Raw genomic sequence first — 5,638 nt, forward strand, 5'->3', positions numbered from 1 at the left:
TTGCTCCTGAGTACTTTAGAGAGGTCCCTAGCAGCAGACTTTCCCATCATGATACGCTTTTTGATTTCCTGACTGCTGGTGCCAAGAGTGTTGACTGTGGAGCCGAGCAAGCTGAAACTGTAAACAATCTCAATCTCTTCGTCATCCATCCTGACGCTGCCAATTGGTCCAGTGGTGAGTTACTATGAGTTATACTTGTTTTGAAGGCATATGACAACAACAAAAATGCTCTTTATGGTTCTTTGTTCTGTCTATATCTTCATTTAATGTCTTTTCATTCAGTTTTTTCCTTCAGTTGGTGTTTGAAGCATTTCTTTTTCTTTTCTTTTTAAACTCAGAGTTCCAGAATTATCATCATTATCTGTTATCTTTGTTTTCTAGTGTCTTTATTGAAGAGGTCTGGAATGTCCTATGTCTAGTCTGCCATCTTTTCTCATATTCTCACGAATGTTTTTGTTGTTCTTTAGTACTGCATAATGCTATCCAGTAGGACTGGAACATGGTTTCCTTAGCAATTAATCCACTGATGAGCATTTAGGCTGTTTCTATTTCTTTGTTTTGTGAATAAATGGCAATAAACATGAGTGTAAATATCTCATGGACTACCAAAAGAGTAAAAAGATATTTCTTGGAGAAAGTGCAACCAGGGTACTTCTTAACGGCAAGGATAGTGAAGCTTTGTCTCATGGTTTTTGAGCATGTTGTTAGGAGAGGATATTCCTTGTCAGGGAAAGTCAAGAAATTGGAAAGGTGGGTCAGTAAAAAAGATGAAGACCTTCAACAAGATGGATTGATACTGTGACTGCTACAATGGGCTCAAGTGTGCTCAGAGACGATGAGGATGATACAAGATAGGACAGGGTTCAGATCTGTTGTCCAGAGGTTTGCTCTGAGTCATATTCAACTCGATGGTACCTAACAACAAATTGAATTGCGGGGTCAAGTGGATTTCTCTTCCCTTCTCTCTAAGGAAATATCAAACTGCTTTCCATGATTGTAGAATGTTACATTTCCGCTCGTCTTGTATGAGAGTGCTAATCCTTCCACATTCTCACCATAATTTGTTGTTTTCTGTATTTGCTATTGTTGCTAGCATGAGAAGATATTTCATTGTTGCTTTGATTTGTAACTGCTGAATGGCTAATGTCTACTTTTAGATACTTCTCCAAAGTACTGAAGAGTAATCATGTCAGTTTGAAGAATAAGGTGTGTCTGATTCAGGCCAAGATCTTTTCACCCACTTGCTATGCATCTGAGACACGGACAATGTATAAAAATGACAGAAGAATTGATACCTTTGAGTTATGGTGTTGGAGAAGAGCACTGAATATCCCATGGACTACCAAAAGAATAAACAGACATGTCTTGGCATAAGTGGAGCCAAAGTGCATCTTGAAAGCAAAGATGTTAAAGCTTCATTTCTCATATTTTAGGCATGTTGCTAGGAAAGGCTATTCTTTGGAGAATGATATTATGTTTGAAAAAATAGAGAGTAAGAGGAAAAAGGGAGGAATACCTCCAATGAGATGGATTGGCATAGTGACTGCAGCGATGAGCTCAAGTGTGTCAGAGATGATGAGGATGACACAGGATAGGACAGGTTCAAGTCCATTGTTCACAGTGTAGCTAGGAGTTATACTCAACAGCACCTAACAACAGGAACAATGGTTAATGATTTTGAGCATTTCTTCATGTTTTTTCTGACCATCTGCCTAATTCTCACAATCTCTGCTTGCTTAAGCACACTGTTTCAGTCACTATGTCAATCTATCTCATTAAGGGTGTTCTTCTTTTTCCTCAACCTTCTACTTTACCAAGAATGACACTCTTTTCCAGGAGTTTGGCCCAGCTGATAACATTTCCAGAGTATGTGTGATGAATTCTCACAATCTTTAGTTCTATGGAACACTCTGGCTGCACTTTTTCCAAGACAGATTCGTCTAGTCAATATTTGTAAAGAATATATTCAATATTCTTTATAAATACCATTTGTCAATTCAAAGACATCAATTCTTTTATCTTCCTTAATCATCATCCAGCTTTTACATGTAGCCAAAGCAACTGAAAATTGCATGGATCGGGTCAGGTGCACTTCAGTCCTTATTGTTAAGTTAGAAAATCATGTAAAGTAAGACTTTCCTGTTGTTGTTTTTTTAAGTGATAGTCTTACCTTGAATTTAAACTGCTGAAGTGTTTGTTTTCTTTGTATAAACTATATGTTTATTTTATTAGGCCTTTTGGTTTTATGTTTCTTAGGCGTACTTTCTATTTGTTCCAAGACTGGAGTGCTCCTTAGTCTAGTGAGCTCTGGGTCAGTTCCGACTCAAGAGTCCCTAACAACAGTCCATCAAACACACTGAAGACTGTGATTGCTTTGGGACCAAAAATATGTTTATGATTTACAATCCTTCATTATTTTTTAAATTGATTTATACTAGTTTATCTACAAAATTGGAATACATTGTTTTTCAGACCAGATTCTTCCAATTTCTCTCACCACCCTGCCCATTAAATTTTACAACCCCAACCCCCCAACCCACACATCCTCATCCCTCTGCTTCCACCCTCCCCCTCCCCTGCAATCCTTCAGGAATTTTAAAGCCAATTCTTAAAAACCTATCTGAGAGTTTAGCATTTTATTTAGAACATGAAAACACTTTTGACCAATTGTTCTTTTGTCTATTATTGGCCCATTTTCAGGACTTGTGTTCATCCAGTTAGATCAGGACAACCCAGAATAACCTCTGCAGAGCTGAAATACAAGCTCAAGGTAGGGATGAAAGAGGAAAAGATCAGGATTTCTGGGAAAGAGAAGAAAGCAGTGTTCATCTATTCATTCAGCAGTATTTATTGAGAAGAGGGCCAGGCACTCTTGTTGGCTTTTATCAGCTGTCTTCAGATTAACTCTGATTCCTTGTGGCTCCAGGAGTGTCAGAGTAGAACTGTGCTTCATAGGGGTTTCAGTTGGTGATTTCTCAGATGTAGATTGTTGATCTTTGCTTTCCAGGTATCTCTGATTACAACTGAAAAGTCCAGTATTTTGGGTAGCAGTGAGGGTGTTAACTGTACCACCCAGAGGTTCCAACTTTCTGGATATAGAATGGTCAATAAAGCAGACAAGCTGGCCCTGCTTTCGTGTTCCTTGTAAAGAAATGTTAGAAACAGACAATAGGGAAATAAACAATTGAGGGAGATTTGGAGATAAATTAACTCCATAAGGAGAAAATACAGGAGTGTATGTTAGAGGGTGGGATCAAAAGGAGATATCACTGAGGACATGACAAAATAGAGACAGACATTTCTGCAGCAGAGAACTGGAGAAAGACAGCGCAAGCAGGGAGAGAGCTAATGTTAAGGCCCCAAGGCTGTAATTTTAGCATATCAGGAAAGAATCAGAAGGTCCATGTGACTGGAGTGTAAGAGATCAACCAAAGCAAGTAAGCAGGGACTAGATCACATAAGACTTTGGATTTTAAACTACATTTTACTTGAAGTGCCATTGATGAGTTCTAAAGGAGAGTGATTTTTATCTTTAAAATCACTCTGATTGCCAGTGGAAAATTGATTGTAGTCACACTCGAACAGAGCAGCCAGGAGATGACTTTAGAAAGCTATTGAAGCCATTCAGGCAAAAGATTATGTTGGATTGGACTGTGATAGTCAAAATAGGAAAGAAGCAGATGGACTCAAATGTGCTTTGGCGGTAGAGCTGACAAGGCTTGCTGATGGTTAGGGAACTGGGTGGTGATGGTAGACAGCTGCATATATGATTTTAGAACTCAAGGAAGACATCAGGGCTAGAGATATAAATGTGAGCATAATTCCCATATAGCTATTATTTAGAGCAACGAAACTAGATATGACTGATCATATAGAAAGAAAGTATAGAAGAGAATCTGAAGACTAAAGCCAGCTTGAGATCGTGCCAGCTAAGGTGGAGAAGCAGTGAATTGCTTTTCCAAGGGGTAAACAAATATCATAGATAAGAAAATTCCATGGCAGTGAGAAGAACAGTACCAACAGGGCTACCTGCCTAGGACAGTCTTCCTTAGGTGGATATCTGCTCAGAAAGGTCACTTTTTTTTTAATTTATAAGTCAAATCAATGAGGCCTGTATTAGAAGTTTTTCTCAATATTTAAAAAGAAATCCATTTGGATCCTGCTCTTAAAGAATAAATGTTCTAAACAAAAACATTCACACTAGCAGTTACAGATATATGGGCAGACAATCCTATGGATATCCTGCTTTGGATAAAATCAGAAAGAAAGCATTGTTTCCTCCCTGAAAAATGTGGCTCAGAAAATTCTCAGATTCCAAAGGACTTGATAGGTTCACCTTCGCTAACCAGGTATGTGTACAAAGGAGTGAGGAAAAGTGAAAGGAGACAGATTACAAATGATGTTTCACAGGAAATCAGTGAAATAATACATACAGTAATGTGAGGGAGAAATACATTACAAAGGAAAACTAGGCTATTTTCCACTAAAATGAGTGATACAAAAGTGGTACAGTTACCCTCTGTTAAAGGTGGGTCATTTTCAAGAGCTAAAAAAATACAGCAATCTCTCAAGTTCTGGTTTTTACAAATTTCCCTGTGTAAAATGAAAAGCAATAAATGGCTAGATTAAAGAAGGGGACAATCTGAAAAGGTACCTTTAAGGGTATTATTAGTCTAAAATCAAGTCTTAACATAAAGTAGTATATTATTTTTAGACACAGCATTTGGGGCTTATTCTCAAATGTCTCTTCTTTATAAACAAAAAGAAAATTATAGACAATTGTTGTTTATAAGAAAGGAGAATTTGCTGTTGTATTAAATCACAGGTTGCTAATCATTTCCTCATTCAGAATCCTTATTAGGTTGGTGAGCACTGTTAGAGTTATGGAAGAATCTCACCTGCATTTATTGGGTGAGAATTCAGATAGCATGATAGAGTGGGGGGATGGGCAGAATAGAAAAGAAAAAGGTAGGTAATCTGTCTTCTGTATGATAATAGTTGTTCCACTTACTTAACCTGTCTTATCCCTTCCTTCTTTAAAGGACAGCTAAGGACTTCTGCTCTCAAAAAAACAGTCATTGCACTTTTTTCTATCTTTTTCTCACAAATAGGGAAATAAAACATAATATGTAGGTATTGACCTGTAAAGAAAAATAATAATTATAAATCTGCTTGGTAGACGTACACTTAAGGTGCGCCTTGAAGGTAGGATGTTAAGAATTCAACCAGTACCCTTTGAATATATTGTTAGGAGTACTTGGTCCTTTAAAAAGGCAGCATGCTTAACAAAGTAAAGGGTCGTGGAAGGAGAAGAAGATCTGCAACAAGATGAATTGACATAGTGACTGCAACAGTGAGCTTAAGTGCAATGAAGATTGTGAAATTGGTATAGGATCAGGCAAGTTTTCAATCTGCTGTGCACAGGGTAGCTACAAGTTGGAGATGACTCAGTGGTATCAACAAATATTTTCTATATTTTTAAAGAAATGTATATTAAATATCAAATAATAGTAATATCTTCTGTTGTTGTTGTTGGTAAGTGCCTGAGAGTCATAGATGACAAAGAGTGACTCTATGAATGAAAGTCTTGAACGCAAATATTTCATCTTTTCTCCAAGTTCATAGTTTCAAGAGACCA

Source organism: Elephantulus edwardii, unplaced genomic scaffold (genome assembly GCF_000299155.1).
Source record: "Elephantulus edwardii isolate Elephantulus edwardi_28Jun2011 unplaced genomic scaffold, EleEdw1.0 scaffold00067, whole genome shotgun sequence".
Classification (NCBI taxonomy): Eukaryota; Metazoa; Chordata; class Mammalia; order Macroscelidea; family Macroscelididae; genus Elephantulus; species Elephantulus edwardii.